At 44.3% G+C, this 18,904-nt stretch overlaps 1 long non-coding RNA gene across 5 annotated transcripts in view; it reads left to right on the top strand.

Moving 5' to 3' along the window:
- Window positions 1–18,904, top strand: part of LOC149747768 (uncharacterized) — a 145,518-nt gene that overhangs the window by 55,567 nt on the left and 71,047 nt on the right. For 3 of the 5 annotated variants that reach the window (XR_016395462.1, XR_016395460.1, XR_016395463.1), the window contains one exon: window positions 1–15,942. This is a non-coding gene — a long non-coding RNA (uncharacterized LOC149747768). The other 2 variants (XR_016395464.1, XR_016395461.1) reach the window with 2 other exon arrangements.

Consider the following 18,904-nt stretch of genomic DNA (forward strand, 5'->3'; position numbering starts at 1 on the left):
GAAGCTCAGAGCCAAATTGAATGTGAACTGAAACCACTTTCCTTGCCCCCAGGTTTCTGGGGTAAGTACCTTCCATTTCATGGTTCTATGTTGGTTATTATTGTAATGGTGTGAACTGTGGATCTGTAAAGGCGATGGTGAGGAGATGGGCTGGACTTCTTGCTAATCCAGGCATGTGGGAGCTTCAGGCCTTGCCCTTTGAGATACTGTGGGCAGGAGGGTTTCCTACCCCTGTTTAAAATGTTCTCGTCTCAGTTTTGCCTAACAATTCCTGATATTTCATTTGGCCATTTTAGAAGATCCTTTCAGATAAGTTTGAAAATAGTTATTTAAAAATAAGATCTCTGATCTTATCTAAAACTCTCAACAGTCTCTGAGGCTTGATCACAAAGCAGCAGGCACACGGGGACACTAGTCGAATGGTGTTTTATAAAAACAACACAACCTTCAAAACATTAAAAGACCAAACCCAACCCAGAGTAACAGCGTATCTGTTTCAGTTAAGAAAGTCTTTTCCTGAAAAAACAAAGCGGGCTTTAGAGGAAACTAGATGGCTGGTAGCACAGGTCTTGAGGGCAACTTTGCAGGTTGATGATTTTATTTCATCTCCGGGTAGACTAGGCTCCCTCAGATGGGGCCACATGCTCCCTTGTCTCTGTCTGGTTCTGAGCTGCTCACTGAGTGACAGCTCTTTCCCCCTTTACTCTGTGGATGTGAATCTCACCTCACAGTTTAACTCAGGAGGAGAAAGGGGCTGTGGAACCCACCTTGGAGATCACAACCTGCATCGTTATGGCACCTTGTTCTGCCACTGTCCATGAAATGGGAAAGGTCTCTCTATTTGGTTCATATCCTGCCTAAATTGACCAAAGAATCTCCCGGGGTTCCTGGGGCGGGGCCCTGGAGCTCCCCAAAGGGACCACCTCTGGGACTCCCTGGATCCCTGATTTTAGGACTCCTGGGTGGTGCTTCTGAGACACAGAAGGATCAATTTTGCAGTTAAGGAGAAACGAGGAAGACACAGACCTCAGAGCAGAATCTTTCGATCACTCTGCAGAGCAGCTCCATTACTGTGAATTCTAGAATGAGCTTGCTGTGGGATGAACAGGAATGGCCTTTGCCACTTGTGCAGGTTTTCTCTCATTCCAGGCAGGTGACGGGGGTGGGGAAGCAGCTGCAGGCTTTGGGTTTTAAACAAGTCTCCTGTCCTGGTGTAAAGGCTGAGCTTTCTGATGAAGAGGAGAGAGAGGCTTGGATGACACAGTGGAGCTGTGGGAGAACGCCTTCACATCCCAGCAGAAGGGGCGGGAAATAAGCCTCGACAGAGTCTCCCTTGACGAGGCTTCAAGGAGGGACGTCTGTTTCTTTTCCTGAGTTAAGAGACAGGCACAGTCTACAGTCAAGGCTGTGAGCTGTGCTACTACTAATTTTATTTAAATAGAATTTCTTCTCGTTCCTGCATGAATTGCTATTGACAGTGTCTGAGCATCTTCCTCGCTAACGGTCTCCCACTGGAGAGTCTTGTCTGAGTAGAACTGTACCTAAGCCATTCAGGTCCAAGCTGCCCGGCATTCAGCAGAAGAAAGCCTGCTTGCAACAGCTGTGTTTCAATGGTCACTATCATGCCTCTGCAGGAAGCTGGGCAGCTTTTTCGAAATGCAAAGTCAGCTAAGTCGGTGCAGTGCTGAGACCTGATTAAGAAAGCCTCCCTATTCAATTCGATTTAAGTGAAGCGATTTTCAAAATCTTAACAGTTTAGATGCCAAAGGAGAAGGAAGAAAGCTAAAACTGATGGGGAACGAAATCACTTTCCAAAAACGGGGGCTATTTTCACAATGGAAAAATCAGTTCTGAACTGCTGCGCTGGGGACAAAGTGGTGGCAGACCTGGCTTCAGGGCCTTGTCTGCAGAGTGGCCTGACAGTTGGAAGGAGCCAGATGGCCTACTGGTTCCACTCAGCTTGGCTGCACTTGTCAATCCTGCAACAGGGCTTCTTCCTGACTCCAGACCTCTGACCTCCTTTTCTTAGAGTACTTACTTTAGAAAACTTTCCATTGTAAATTCTTTCTCTGCCCCTTGTAGAGGTAAATCTTCTGCCAGCCTCTTGCCAGGGTTATAATCCAGGAATGTCTTCTTCAAGGACCTGGGAGCCACCCCTTTGAAATGAATCATCGGGAAACTTGGTGGTCGTATCTCCCAGTCTATGTGGGCAGGTAGGAGTCTAACTGCCACAAGCACCAATTAGCAAACGCAGACGGCCTGTTCACATTGATCAGCCTCCCTGCTAACTCCCTCTAGTACTTTTACACAAGCTCACCCGGCACTTAATAACTCTCCTGCCTTGCCTTTTGTTCAGCTTCTCTCCCCTCTTGCTGCAAGAGTCCTGAATAAAATCTTCCTTGCCTGTTTAATTCTGTCTAGTGCAATTTTCTTTGGCATTGCTCAATCCAAACCCTCTTTCTGCCAACCCCTGTGGAGCAAACTCTTCTCAGATGGAACCAGCCTGGGAGATACCCCTCCCCCTACCTTCACTTCTGGTTGGAAGGACCCCATTCCGGTCCCTCTGGCTGCCATCTGTAATCCCAGAGATGCTCACTTCAGTATTTCCTAAGGAGGGAGGACATGGGGAAAGGGAAGGGAAACCAGCACTTGGTTGCTCCTTGGGTCTGATCTCTTTTTCCACAGTGGTCTCTCTATTTTGTAATTTTCTTTTAAAAATACAGTTTTAGGGAATTCCCTGGCAGTACAGTGGTTAAGACTCGGTGCTTTCACTGCCGGGGCCTGGGTTCAATCCCTGGCCGGGGAACTAAGATCCTGCAAGCTGTGTGGTGCAGCCAAAAAAATATTTTTCTCTTGTTTAAAACTTGGATGGGGAATAAATTAGAAATGCTGCGCACAGCAGTGCGAGAGAACATCCCTTGAGCCACGGTGCTGGGGTTCGGGGAGAGAGTATCTCAATGGCTTTACTTAGAGAAATGTGTGGTCCCTGTGGAGTCCACATCCCACTGAGTGTGGTGCTTTAGAGACTGGGCTCTGGAGTCCGCCTGCCTGGGCTGATTCTCACCTCCACTGCTTGATGTGTGACCGTGGGCGAGTTGCCCAAGTCTCCCTGTGCCTCAGTTTCCTCATCTGTACAATCTGGGCTCCATCATAGGGTTGTCATGAGGGTTACATGCTTACATGTGAAACATTTAGTACAGTGCCTAGCACGGAGTAAACTTCCAATAAATGCTTAGCCATAATCATTATAGTATATGCACATTTTTGTTTTTTCCTGAGTTGTTAACAAATAACCTTTGGGGAGAAACAGAGTAGGGAGGGAGATATTGCCTTTTGATTTTATGCTTCCTTGTACTGTTTCAACTTTTTAACCCTATACTTCTTTTATTTAAAGGTTTTAATTAACTAAACATTTTTTTTCCCTTTGGTAATTAAGTGAAAAAGGCCATTGATAGGAAGGGAGGAAATAACTGTCTAGAAACAAGGCTTCAGTAAATCTGTGCAATTTCAGAGTAAAATTTAATCTTGAAGAGCCCATTTTAAAAAATGAGAATTAAACATGTGGAACAAATAAATACTGCTTATTTCAAATCCCTTCTCCTAAGTCCCTTTGATTTGATTGACTTAAAATTACATGGTAATGCAACAGAATCACTGCTGGGAAAACACTTAATGTGTTTCAGAGGTGAACTGCCCTGCAGGGTGGCACCGTAATGTATTTTTGGGTGGAGAAAAAAATACGTATTGTTTCCAACCTGATAGCAGAATTCCTGTCAGGGTGGGATTAGCCTTTAGGAAAACTTACTGTTATCTTCTTTAGGTGTGAGGGGATTATCCTAATCCCTCTGCCTTTCTGCCCCTACTGGCTGAGTTAGAGACTAAGAGAGATGAGAATTTCTCTTTATCAGAAGCTGGAGCAATGTTAAGTTCCCACGGACAGCTGAGAAATGAGGGGACGAGAAGCTCAGAGATAGAGGAAAGCAAGAAAGCTGACCAGGGAGAGTTCTGGGGAGCTTTGGAAGAAGGGCGTCCTTGATTTGAAGTTATCCCCTGTGCAGCAGTGTCCTCCACAATCACTGTTCTACATAACAGCTCTTATGTAAGGGTTTGGGGAAATAAGGAAAGATACTAAAAGAGGATGAAAAGAATAGCCTTAAGAGGACTAATTTGACTAAGATAATTATTTAGGGGGTGGAAGAAGTCAAAGCCAGGGGAAATAGTGCAACCTCTTTGAGAGATATTGGGGATGTTGGGTTTCCCACTGACTGGGGCCAAGGAGGCTGAAGTCGTTTCTTCTAGTAGTGTGGCAGAAACTTCCAGTTGTCCCCCATCATCTATTCTTGCTTTTAACCTAGAGCTCGCCTAGCTTCACCAAGGTACATGATTACCCTACTAGAGACTACATTTGCTTTGCAGCTAGATGTGTCCCTTTGACCATGCATCTTGCCAATGGAAGACAAACAGAATGTGCAAAGCATGTAATTTCCCTTTCATTTCCCTTGACCGGAAATGATTTATCTCTCATCTCCTCTTTTCCTCCTTCCATGGTCTAGAACGTGGAAGTAGCAGTAAGTCCATTTGACCACAAAGATAAGGACAGCGCCTACAAGGCTTGTCAAAGCAGAGATTGCAGGACCTCCCTTTCTAGAGTTTCTGATTTCAGTAGGGTTGAGGTGGGGGCATGAGGATTTGCATTTCTAACAAGCTCTGGGGTGATGCCGATACTGCTAGCCCAGGGAACACAGGAGAATGGAGGACAACACAGTAGGAGCCTGGGTCCCTGGGTGTTCTTGTGGAGCAGAGTCACCTAACCCACTGTATTAGACAGTTACCATAAGAGTGGAGTAAACTTTTACCTTGTTGGAGCCACAGTGTTTTCATCTCTCTCTTTTTTTTAAGCAGTTGAACCTGTATCTTAATACAAATATTGCAGGTAAGGTTTACATAGTAAGGCTGGAGGACTTGGGGACTGCTGGGCAGCTGGCTCTTATGTTCGACACGGGTGATTTTTATTTGGAAAAGTAATAAAACAGAGGCAATTACTTGTTTAATGACATAAGGACTTCTTTTATGAGAGTATTACAGGTAGGCAGTGAACTGAAAACATTCCTTCCACATCTGCGTCATTGCTTGTTTTCTTGTCTTGGGAAAATCTAAACACTTGTGTGCCCTCGTGTCCTCATTTAAGTGGGGCGTGCAATTTCAGTGGTTTTGTTCAAAGAGGGGTACCTTGTCTTAGAAATCATTGGAAAGTCAAGCATTTCCTATTATGTACTTGTTAGTTAATATGAACATAAAGATAATGATAACAATAATAACGAACAGTACTGAATGCTTACTAGGTACCAGGTACTATGTACTCTCCATGCATCATTTCATTTATTCTTACAATGACCCTGTGAGGAAGCATTACTATTATCTCCATTTTGCAGATGAAATTGAGGCTTGGAGGGCTCAAATAACAGGTTAAATTCCATTCCAGGCCTGCCAGATACCAAAGCCCATGAGCTCAACCTTGGCAATACTCTCTCTCTCCCTGGTAAATGATTCATTCTCAGATGGTTTTCAGGCTTAGTGTATCAGGCCTACCATTTGTTAGCAATTGGGTTCTTTTTAGTGTGTATATGTTTTCAAATGCAAATATTATTATTTTTTCTTTGAGCAGTTAGGCCTACCTTGCATAATCTAGACTGCTCTGGTTCTAGGAATCTGCTGTGGGGACTGTTAATTGGAAATGAGAAAAGGGCATGGAGTTTAAAAGGTGACAAATGGCTCTGGGTTGCCTAGATTTAAGGCTGTGAGAATTTACTACCAATGCAGTGTTGGGTTTAGTAAGTAATCACCTGCCTATGGGGGCAACAGTGAGGGGCACCATCCCACAACAGTTTCAGGCAGGGACCATGGTAATTTTCCAAGTTATATGCCTCTGGAGCAAAGCCGAACCCCAATAAATGCAGGCCAGCATGAATGGGGAGCCTTAACCACCATTAGAACAAATCCACGCATCTCTATAGTGGCCCCTCTTGGTTCTGGGTCTCTGGCTCCTTCTTAGAGTTGATGTTTTGCCCAGCCTCCTGTCACTGCTTCAAAATTCATCTGCTCTTTCCCCATTTTTCTGTATCATAGCAGAGCAGTCACTGAATTAATTAATCCGCAGTTCACTAATTAATTCCATTCTTACTTTGATGGGATTATTAGGAAGTGCCACCAGCAGAGCCTATCTTTAGTTCTACACAGACCCTAGGGATGATCACATGTTGACATGACTTCACAACTGTGAACCATTGTTCCTAAATGTGCTGATCAATCATTGGTAATCAACCATAGGCCTGTAACACCCTGTCTTTGACTTGATTCTATTCTGCATATTTCAAGGCCTTCGTTTGGGGAATCAGTAAACTTTTCCTGTAAAGGGCCAGATGGTAAATATTTTTGAGACCGTATGGCCTCTGTTGCAACTGCTTAACCTTGCTGCTGTAGTGGGAAGGCAGCCACACACAGTAGGTAAACAAATGAGTGTGGCTGTGCTCCAATAAAACTTTATTGAAACAAGTAGTGGGACAGATTTGGCCCACGGGCTATATATTTGCCTACCCCTGATTTAGATGAAGACAATGATTTATTCAGTCAACATTTAAGAGGACTTAACAGCTGCTGAGAAAAGTTGGGGGAGGAAGAAGTAGCTGGACCATGGTTTATAGGACCAACATTCAAAGCTGTCTTGGCATTCTGGCTCCAGCTCAAGACAATAAGATTCAGTACGATAGGTTCAAAGTATGACCTTGAGTATGTAGGATGGGAGTCAACTTGCTGGGAGGGAGTTTGCATGAAAGAGACCTAACTCCTACTTTGCCTTAAAGTGGGATGCCTTGCCTGCTAAAAGTGCTGACCACCTGGGGCTGTACTTCATGTTGACTGGGTGTAGATCGGTGATATGATAGTCCCCCTGGGTTTTCTGCTGGTCGGATTATGCCTGGAGTGTGGGGTGCAATTTGGACACCTCCTTTTGGGGTCCACTGACAAAGTGCATCTGAAGGAGGGGGACCAAGATGGTTAGGGGCCAGGACATCATTGTCTATGAGGAACTGTGAACTGAACCTGGTTATCTTTAGTCAGGGAAGAGAGGACCAAAGTGAGGATTGTCATTACCTTCATTTGTCTGGATTTCTGTCACGGAAGATTTTTATGTGGCTTGAGGGCTGTGGCGCTTGCAGGCAGCAGCCACCCAATTAGTACATGACTGAACAATGTGCAGAGAGGTTACGAGGAGGGAAAGTCAGGCCTGGGAGAAAGATAAACTTTCTAACAGAGTTGTCTGTCAATGGAACGGCTGCTTTCGTTATTTCCAAGCGTCTGGAGACTGCTGGGCACCGAAGAGTTACTGAGATGCAACAACATTTCCCTCTGCATCAGGAGGGAAACCAAATGTTTTGATGTTCTAACAAAATGGCCTTTAAAGAAAGATAAAAGGAGTGAGGACAGATGGGTTATTTTTATTGTTTGTAAAATCCAATAAAAATATTCTCTGTAGTGTACAGTGTCTTTGGCTGAGCAGGCATTCAAGTATTGAGGGGGGATAATAAACATTTTCAGCAAATTGCTTGTATCGTTCAACAGAGAAGTGGGAGAGATGATCATGTAAGTACTTACAGGTTTGCCAGGCGGTCGATGCCATGTGGATTCGTTACCAAGGCCTTTGAAGAGTGGAGGGTGATTCAGATATGCGTAACTTTATTAAGCGCTCTATAAGAATAGTGAAGTCCTCTTCGTTACAGAAAAAAACTGTCTCTCTAGTCTCCAGACTCTGTTATCCTCTGGGTCAAGTTATGGAGCATTTGCTACGTGCCAGGAATAGGTCTAAGCATTGTATGTATTGATTTATTTCGCTACAGCAGTGTTTCTTAACCAAGGATGATTTTGCCTTCTCAGGGGACATTTGGTAATATCCGGAAACATTTTGGTTGTCATAACTGAGGGAGGGGGCTGGAATCCAGTGGTTGGAGGCCAGGGATGCTGCTAAACATCCTACAATGCACAGGACAGCCCTTCACAACATAGAATTGTCCAGGCCCAAATGTTGATGATGTTGACATTGAGGTACCTTGTTTTATAGGACAGTAGGCGCTATTATCATACCCATTTTACAGATAGAGAAACTCAGAAGCTAAGTAACTGGTCCAGGGTCCTCCAGAGCTGGAAAATTAGGTAACCACTTTGCTGTCTTGTCTCTTTGTTTACCTAGTGATGTTATAATGCATGCAGCCTATGAAGTACTATGTGTGCTTGTCATATTTTCTTGGTACCAGGACAAAGATGGACTGTTTTCATTTTTGATTTTATACTTAATAAATAGGAAAATTCTTAGCGAGCAACTCAGTTCTCTCCTGATGAGTTTGTTAGTGGAGTCGGACCAAAGGTTCTGGGAGGCTCTAGCGGCCTGGGAAGAAGAAGGCATGATCCACATTTCCTTATTGTCTACAGTGCCCTTAGTGACTGATGGCAGAGAGGTTACCTGCCGCCTGTGTAGGTAAGTTCGGGTGATCAGCACTTCCTCATGAGAGTTGTTTATATATCAGACAGGGAAACCACTTAAGTTTGTGACTTAAGAAGTGGATCAAAATTCTCTGTTTTTCCTTCTCGCTGTGGTCCCCAGTCCTGACACTAATCCCTAGCCAGGGGTCTGAATTTCTTCCATAAGTAGCCTGTTGCTTATTGTGATAAAGTGTCCTAAGGTGCAGATGTGTTATCTGGAAGGACTAACCTAAATTAGGTTCCTACATTTGTTCCAGAGGCCTCTCAGGATTCTTAGGGAAGGACAGAGGACTGGGGATTTCAGTGGAGAGAAAAGAAAAAGGAAAAGGCAAACATCATTTGTTACAGAGGAAGGGCTCCCGTGGCTGGGGCTTGGGAAGGAATGGAAATGGAAACGTTTGTTTACCGAATTGGTAGGAAACTGGGCCTGTCTTCTTTCTCCATCTTCAGCTCTCCTGCTGGTTTGGCTCTTTCTTCCAGAGACAGTCTCAGAGGCTGTATGTGTGTCACGTGCATAGTGTGTGTGATTGACCTTTGAGACTCTAGTACCTAGTGCAGAGCCTGGCATGACTTTACTGATGTATCCATTCAACTGGCATTTAAGGAGTGCTTCATATATATCCTGGTTCCTGACCTCAAGAGGCTTAAAAGCATGTCTAGGAACCAGATAAGTAAAACGAAGGCTACATACTCAGACATGCACGCACAGGGGGTTTTGGGGGCAGCAGTGTTTCTGGGTCAGACTAGGGGGTCAGGGAAGGTCTCCTGGAGTAGAAATTTCTTGAGTTGATTTTCGAAGGCTCAGATTTAGTTAGCTATTAAAAGAAGTGATTGGAATGTGTCTCAGCCCAATGGAGTAGCATGTGCCAGGGTACAGAAGTGTAAACCTTGGCAATGAGAGAGAATTGTAAGGGTTCAGCAAAGTGAGTGTGGGGGAGGGGTGGGAATGAGGCCAGGGATGTGGGCAGTAGCCACACCAATAAGAACCTTCCTGCCACACTAAGGGCTTTGGATGTGGACCTGGAAGCTCCAGGGACTCCACTGAGGGCTCCCATCATGCTTTCAAATGTGCCCTCTGGCAGCTCCTTGCAGAAAGTATTGGAGAAGGGCCAGACTGGCAGCAGGAAATAGTGTCAGGAGCTTTTGTTACATTTTTGTGTGGAGGAGAAGCACAGAGGCCTGAGCTCACAACTCATCGGAGCACTGGCTAGGAAGGGACTGCTTTGAGAAATACTTGGAAGTAGCATCTTCACGGTCGGTAACTGCTTCTACATGGATAATGACAGGAGCGTGCTTCCCGGCTCCCTCTGAAGTTAGGTGTGGCCATGTGACCTGCTTTGGCCAATGAAATCTGAATGGAAGCGCTTTTATGGTGTCTCATCAGAGATTGCATTGTTTGAAATGAGGTTGTAGGTGAAAATTTTTTAATGAAACATTTTAGCAGAATATAACATAAAAACTACCCAGCAACAGAGATCTTATATTTAAATGCTCTGCAACCAGAGGAAGACAAGAATGAAAATGACCAGCCCTCCTGGGATCTGTTCACAAGCAGAGTGAACCCTTGTGGTTTTATTTTTGTACGGGTTTTTCAGCATTTGACTCCTATATTTGTCTACATCTTAACTGGAGATACTCTGCAGCACAAAGTCACACACACACACACACACACACACACACACACACACACACACACACTCTCCACTCAAGCCAGGATATAGTGTTCTAAAGGCCTTTCAAGAGAATAGGACAGTTTCACCTTGGTGTGGCTCTCCAGTGATGAAGGGAGAGAATGGTAAATGGTCGAAGTTGTTGGCTTCTTCTTTTTAGTGTTTCTTCTTTCCTAATGTTTCAGGGTGTGGCCCTGCAGTCAACTCTACATCATTCATGCTCGAATTGTTGAGGACTAGCTTCATGTGCCTCTTTCCTTTTGTGTCTCCCACCTGATATGCTGTTTTGTTTTTTTTTTTATCACTTTATTGCTAACTGTACTGTTGCAGCAGGGAAAGATGGTCTAGCTAAATCAATCTGATTTACCTGCCCCCCCAGAACTGAGGGGACTGAAAAATGACCCGGGGAATAGTCTCCTGATAACATTTAAAAAAATTCAGATTATTCTCTTCCTCAGCTGGGAAAAGTAACATGCTGAGTGTTGACTTCCCAAGTAGTTTATTCCGTAAGTTATGAAATATGTCATCTTGAACCTACCACTTGAGAAGTACTGCAGAGCCTTTGATGGTCCATAAAATGAGATGGGTCTTCATGGTGCAGGGTGAGGCTGTCCGGGATGCGTTGCCTGGTAGGAAATGCTCTTTGCAAAACTTCTCTTCTGCCCTCCTTCCCTACCAACTGCCAAGATTTAAACTCACCATCAGGCAGAGAGATGAGCTCTGGAACTCTCATTCATTACTGAGATTCAAAGGTACTGAAATAACCACAAAGCAATGAGATTCCTTCTTCAGATTGCCAAACAAGGAAGCGAATGATCTGTGACTCAGAGGTATCTCTTTCAGTTAATCATGGCTGACTCTTCACTGCCTTCAATCCCTATAAATCACTGTGAAACGAGGAAGAAAAATGATATATGTGACATGGAAGGAGGGGAAATAGGCTGCATGTTTCTACACAGGGTTGCTGAGACAGTTCTGAGTTTTTAAGAGGCAGCACCCGCATGTAGAAGGCGGGAATGACAAATGTGTCTGAATCATTGGTTAGCAAAGCTGGCCTCGCTTGACTGATGGCCGTCTGATGGGCTCCGCCCATTCCCATCTGTTTCACAAGTTCATTGCCAGTAGGGGAAACATGCTTAGCTTGGAACTGTGTTCTGGTCTTGCTCGATGCTTTGATAAATCACAGGAACCTTAGAATGAGCTGAAGGTGACTAGAGAAAGTATCTCTTCTGCACTCTGTCCTGCATCTGAGTTCCCTGGTAGGCTGGTTCCACCTCGACTAGACTTAGACAGGGATGTTCTTTCATGACAAGGTGGGAAACAGGGAAGGATTTTCAAATGAGAAGGGTCGCCTGGCATACTGTGTCTACTTCCACAGCCATGGCCCTGGAAAAACAAATAAGACAATTGTGCTCATTTCTAGGAACGCTCGCAATACTTGGCAGAAACATTCTCTTTCTTGGTGGCCCTGCCTGAAAGCACGTGTCCTTTATTCTTTTGACAAGGCATTATTCAGTGCCCTTAAATATAACTTTTATTCTTTCAAGCTCCAATAACCTGAGGCAGTAATTGAAGAGTATATGTGCTTGTGACTTGTGATCCTTGTGTCTGGTTTGTAACCAGACACACTGGGGGCATCTGTCTGTGCTCTGTGGCGGCCGTCATGAACCCGGTCTTGCCTCCGCTGTAGTTCTCCAGTGGGTTGATCTCACTCCTTGTGGGTATTGCTGCAGCTCAGTTACTGCTGTGTTATGTGTACAGGTGGTTTGGTATCCTCTGGTTTCGCATCTGCAGATTCAACCAATCGCAGATTCGACTATAGTTGGTTGAGTCTGTGGATGTGAAACTTGTGAATATGGAGTGCCACCTGTATTCCTCCGTTTTACGTAAGGGACCTGAGCATCTCTGGATTTTGATATCTGTGGGGGCTCCTGAAACCAATTCCCCACAGATACTGAGGGAGGACGGGACATCCTTGGGGGTGGGGTGGGGGTGGAGGTGTGAAGATTCGAGATGAATCACCAGCAGAAAAGTCCCAGTGACAGAATTATAAAGATACCGATGGAAGTGGAAAAACAAAATCAACAGACTTGGCGATGGGATGACTTTCAGTCATTTGGGGAATTGGAGTTCTATGCAGGTAAACTAAGGAAGAACCTAATTGTGTAAACAGAGTAAGAAAAGAAAACGATTAAAGGGAAAATGTTGGAAGAGGAAACACAGGGCAAGGACATTATTTGAGGCCTGGTGGGGAAGGTGATTTCTGATCTAAAAATGGTTGTAGAATTGGTGAGCTGGCAATGAAGGCAGGCAATCCGGGGGGGTGTGTTTGGTAGGGAATTGGAAATCTCAGAAGGAACTGAGATTCAGAAGTGAGGTCAGTACTGGTGAGATAGGTTTAAGAGTATTTTGTGTTGATGTGATAATTGCTAGGTCCAAGGGAGTAGGTCTGATTGCGCAGAGAGAGATGTGCATGGTAAAGAGGAGACCTGCAGAGGACGTCTGAAATGTTTCCATTTGAGGGCTGGGAGGAGAAAGGTGCCGGTGCAATGGAGATGGAGAAGGAACAGTAGAAAAAGGAGACCAGAGGGCACAGAGGAAAAACAAAACAGTTTTAGGAGAGGATAGCTACATCGAAGGTTCCAGAGGGGTCAAGTAGGGGGAGGACTGTGATGAGACCATAGTGTTTCCTCTTAGAAAGATATTGGAGATGTTTGAAAAAGCATTTTCAGTGAAGTATTTGATGTGGAAGCCTGATTCCTGGGAGCTGAGAGGTGAATGAGGGATGGAGAGCCATGGGTAGTGAATGGGATTTGTGTATGATGTTGATGAATGGAAGGAGGGTTGCTTGACGTGGGGACACGTGGAAAAGGCATCTTACCGTAAGGGAAAATCTAGGAGGAGGCATGAAGGATGGAAACCTGTAGCTGAAATTCGGTCTCCGTACACCAGTACTGAATTGAATCTCAGAGATAGCGTTTTGAGTGAAGTAGAAAAGAATAGCTTTACTGCTTTGTCAGGCAAAGGGAGCCACAGCGGGCTAATGCCCTCAAGACGGTGTCCAGATCTGGAGGGGGTAGTGAGGAGTTTTATAGTAATGGTTCAAAGAGGAGGGCGTGATCAGCTCGTGGACACTCTTCTGATTGGCTGGTGGTGAGGTCAGTGGGAGTCAACATCATCAACCTTCTGGTTCCAGCTGGTCTGGGGTCTACGAGCTTGTGGGCAGCCTACAGTTAATTTCTTTCACCGGGTGGGGATATCAGTATCTGCAAAACAGCTCAAAGATATTGTTATGGATATCCCTTGATGGGGAACCAGGACCCTGCCCCAAGACTGCACTATTGTTTTTTGACTGCCCCTCCCTTGTCTCCACATCCCCTCCCTTCCCTGATTAGCAACTGTTTGAACCTGCCCTTTGGAACTCAGGGAAGGTCATGGAGGCTGAATGAAGCCTATTTCCTGCAAACAAGAAATCAGAAAGACTTGTGTGCCCAGGAGCCCCAAGGGTCCTTCTCTGTTTCAAACCAAAGCCCAGGGATCACCATTAGCACAGGAGAGGAGTTGGGATTCCTCCTCCCTGCAGACTAGAGAGAGGCCGGAGGAGCAGATGAAACAATGAAGTTACTTTGAGGTGAAGGTGGCGTTGGGGGGGGGATGGGGGTGGGGGTGGTGAGGGAGAGAACGTTTTCAGTGAAGTAGGAGGCTCAGAAAGAAGGGGATGGGGTATTTGAAGATTAGAGTAGGGTGGGTTGAAATTGCTGCCATGTGGAGCAGGATGGACAGTTAATAAGGATGAATAAGAGGATTAGTGAGCAGCTGAGGCAGAATAACATAGATTTATAATGGAGCTGGCCAGCTGGCTTTTATAATTTTCTACAGTTTGGGAACAGGAGTGGATAAAATGGATGATTAGGTTTACCCAGGGCTGGGGATTGGCAAGATTAGAGAGATCGTAGGGTGGGATAGATCTGGGAAGAGGACTTCAGGGTGTTCCTGTGTATCTGTATTTAACAACAGAGACCCCTGGGATGGGTCACTGAGAGAGGCCTCAGAGTCTTGAATGCCACAGCACAAATGAGCTCACTAGCTCTCTTTCACTCAAGAACTTCTCCGAGGAGGTCTGTGGTACCTTTCAAAGGTGAGTTTTCATGGGAAGGAGTGAGGAAAAATGAAGAGCCCTGCTAGGATAGTTAGGTTAGGATAGTGTTGGAAATCAAAGGCATTGAGGATCCTGGGACCACAGAAGTCTCCCAGATGGAGGGGGCAGCTCCTTGGCCTCTAATCTATGTCAAGAATTGCATCATGTAATCCTTTCTCTAAGGCTGTGAATTAAACACAGAAGGCTGAGACTTGTGCCCCAGGTTGCCTGGGTTGGGAATAAGAAAATTAGCCAGGATTCCAGCCCAGGTTTGTATGACACCAAAGTGCATGAACCACTCACTACCCTACACCACCATCTTCCTTGAAGCTTTAGAAGGTTCCACGAAGGGAAGTCTCTGGTTGGTCCTCAAGAGGTTTTGGACCACCAGCACCATCCTGACTCTGCTCATCAGGGAGCAGATTCACAAGCACAGTAGGTTTGGATAAGAGTGTAGCTGCCTTTCTGTAAAGCGTGACCAATAACCAGGGAGGGGGTTGCTTCTAGTGTGCTGTAAATTCCTCATGACTCATTTCTTTGGAGAATGCTTCCTCAAGTTGGCTTTTCAATTCTCTTCACATAAGGTTGGACATTTGTGTTTAAACTGAGGTTTGAAAACATTCTGAAGTGTCTCTTGTCTACTTAATTCTACCTTCTATTTCCCTCTTGGTGGAAGCAGAATGGGTTAGAATTTGAGCTAGAGAAGGACATGCCATTCACTTGCCTTCCGGGGGAGATCTCCTGACAGGAGGCACTATGCACTGTGTCCCTGGCCATGGACAGAGACCCTCAGAGAGGGAAACATGGTGGTAACTGACAATGAATGAACTAAAGATTCACAAAAAGGATGCAACCTGAGGGAACATGTGAGCCGAGGAGAGCTGCGAGCATAAGTAATGTGGGGAACAGGAGCCCGAACCCAAAAGCAGGCCCAAAGGCTGCAGTTAGAGGCTTGTATGCCTTAAAAAAATAAAAACAGTGCGCCTGGGGCTATACTATGCTCAGGCAAGGCAATATTTTAGAAGAAGAATAGGTGACCTCCTTTCATTTCTGAGTTTTATTTTGCTCAGAGCTGGGAATGGAGGCAAACAGTGTGAAGGGAAGACTTCTAGCAGCTACTTTTGGTTAGTTTTTAAGTTCACTATTATGGTAGGCAGCCTCTACAATGGCCCCCAGTGATCTCCACATACTGGTGTTCATATCACTGTGTAGGAGTGAGTGCTAGGCCTAGTGATGTGTTTCTAACAAGTAGAACGTGCTACAAGTAATGGTCATCGCTCCCAAGATTAGGTTACAAAAAAGACTGACTTTGTCCCACTGTCTCGTCTTGCCCTCCCACCTGCTTTCTCTGATGGAGTCAGCTGCTGTGTTGTGGACTGTCCTGTGGAGGCCCACGTGGCAAGGAGGTGAAAGAGGACTCCAGTCAACAGCCAGTGAGGCCCTGAGAACCTCAGTCCAACAACCTCCAAGGAACTGAAGGCTGCCAACAACCACATGAGCTTGGAAGTGAATCTTCCTCCTGTTGAGTCTTGCGATGACTACCGCCCGAGTTGATCTTGATCATGGCCTTGTGACTCTGAGTCATAGGACCCATCAGAAACTGTGAGTTAATAAGTGTGTATTTAAGATGTTATGTTTTGGGATAATTTATTACACAGAAGTAGATAACGAATACAACTCTATGACTTCCCACGTGACTACTCCATCCACCATTGGCGTAAAATAGGTTCTTCCTGGAAAGACAGAAGAGAACGCTTTATAATCACTCTGGGCCATATAGCATTGCTGCCCCTGAGTCTGTGACACCCCGATCCTCCTTGCCAAGAGCATTGATGACCTCCTGAAATAGAACTGGAAAGGCCAAAATCTCAATGCCTTCGGATGCCGCCTATTACACTGCCTGGACCCCTCTATGTAAAAGGCTGTGAAAATTCTTCGGTTTTGTGGCTCAGTAACACTAAGAACCGACTGGAGAGATGGGCAGGTTAGTTAGTGGTAGAAAGATCAAGTTTTAGGCCAGGGTAGAGTAGAGCCAGGCCTTGATTACCTGGGGACTCTCCTCTCCATAGGACTCTGCTTCTTGACTGGGCTCTGTTCCAGTGGGTGGGGCATTCCTGTCCACTCTCAGACAATGTGCTCTTCCTGACCTCATCACGGCACACTCTCCCTAATTTTCTGAATTACTAACCACACTGCTTTTCATTAACCCTGGATCCCCACCAAGTGTTTTTCTGACACCAGCCTTTTAAGCTACATACACTTAAAAAACATTGCTTTATATACTGATGGTTTTACCTAACATTCTTAATTCCAACTCTATCCTGTCTCCTGCCACAGCTATCATAGATTTGGCTTTAAAAGAGGTTTTAGTTTTTTTTCCCCCTCAAGGCCAATATCCTATCCTTCATTATACCACTCATAGGCAATCGTTAGGGAGCTCCTTGGAAATATTTTCAGTTTGTTCTTAGATATATTGGGTGGGCCAAAAGGTTCGTTCTTTTGTCCCATAAGATGGCTCTAGTAGCACTTAGTTGCCTTTAACTTCATTCAAGATAATTTTGTTAGATTGCATATGACAGCTGTCATATCAGCGTGCATTTAAAAAAAGACTTACCAAAATTGGTGAATTTTTGTGTAGCCATTTTAATATTGAAGATGGAAGAAAAAAAGCAACATTTTTGGCATATTATGCTTTATTATTTCAAGAAAGGTAAAATGCAACTGAAATGCAAAACAAGATTTGTGCAGTGTATGGAGAAGGTGCTGTGATTGAATGGGTCAAAAGAGGTTTGTGAAGTTTCATGCTAGGGATTTCTCGCTGGACGATGAAATCTACCCGTCTCACTGGATGGGTAGACCAGTTGAAGTTGACAGTGATCAAATTGAAACAATAATTGAGAACAATCAAAGTTATACCACATGGGAGGTAGCTGATATACTCAAAATATCCAAATCAAGTGTTGAAAATTATTTGCACCAGCTTGGTTATGTGAATTGCTTTGATGTTGGGTTCCACATAAGTTAAGAGAAAAAAACCTTCTTGACCATATTTCCACATGCACTTCTCTACTGAGGTGTAATGAAAACATTCCATTTTTAAAACAAATTGTGATGGACGATGAACAGTGGATACTGTACAATAATGTGGAATGGAAGAGACTGTGGGACAAGAGAAATGAACCACACCAAAGGCCAGTCTCCATCCAAAGAAGGTGATGTGTATATGGTGGGATTGGAAGGGAGTCCTCTATTATGAGCTCCTTCCAGAAAACCAAACGATTAATTCCAAAAGATACTGCTCCCAGTTAGACCACTTGAAAGCGACACTCAATGAAAAGCGACCAGAATTAGTCAACAGAAAATGCATAATCTTCTATCAGGATAATGCAAGACCACTTGTTTCTTTGAAGGCCTGGCAAAAACTGTTACAGCTTGACTGGGAAGTTCTGATTCATCTGCTGTATTCACCAGACATTGCACTTTCGGATTTCCATTTATTTTGGTCTTTACAAAATTCTCTTAATGGAAAGAATTTCAGTTCCCTGGAAGACTGTGAAAGGCACCTGGAACAGTTCTTTGCTCAAAAAGATAAAAAATTTTGGGAAGGTGGAATTCTGAAGTTGCCTGGAAAATGGCAGAAGGTAGTGGAACAAAAGGGTGAATACGTTGTTCAATAAAGTTCTTGGTGAAAATGAAATATGTGTCTATCATTTTTACTTAAATAACCGAAAACACTTTTTGGCCCACCCAATAGAAACCTATTGGACTTATTTACAGAACAGAAATAGACTCACAGACATAGAAAACCAAATTAAGGTTACCAAAAGGGAAAGGGGGGGAAGGGATAAATTAGGAGTTTGAGATTAAAGTATACATACTACTATATATAAAATAGATAACCAACAAGGACCTATAGTACAGGGAACTATACTTAATATCTTGTAATAACCTTGTAATAACCTATAATGGAAAAGAATCTAAAAAAGAATATATATGTGTGTGTATATATGTATAACTGAATCACTTTGCTGTATACCTGAAACTGGTACAACATTGTAAATCAACTATATTTCAAGAAAAATTTTAAAAAAGATAAGAGATGCTATATAAGAAAATATCTTATGCTGGCATACTTTTGACAAGATCATGTGTGCATTTCTCTCCTTCTATACTTAGAATAGAAGGAATTGTATTACATTTGAATTTCGGGTACTTATTATTAAAAATGAAAGATCAGGGAAGTACTCCTTCTCCTTCCTTGACCCCAGATGACAGCTACTTCAGACCTTCTCTCTCCTCAAACCTCCAATACCTCTCCCAACATTGCTTTAAGCTGGTGACCATGCGTCCTACTTTATTGAGGACATCAAAGCAACTGAAAGATGCTTCTACAGACTGCTCCCCTGCCAGTGTCTGCCCTTCAAACTCACATCAAACTTCTCCACTTGTGCACATGCTCCCATTCTCCAATTGCTGTTTTCAGGGTATCACTTCAGCAACTCTCCACTTCTTTCTTACGCCATTGACTTTTTGTTCTTCACTGGATCATTCTTATGGACATACT

The sequence above is a fragment of the Delphinapterus leucas genome, chromosome 13 (genome assembly GCF_059928025.1).
Source record: "Delphinapterus leucas isolate spDelLeu-1000000601 "Yukka" chromosome 13, BTC_Dleu_Yukka2, whole genome shotgun sequence".
NCBI classification, from domain to species: domain Eukaryota; kingdom Metazoa; phylum Chordata; class Mammalia; order Artiodactyla; family Monodontidae; genus Delphinapterus; species Delphinapterus leucas.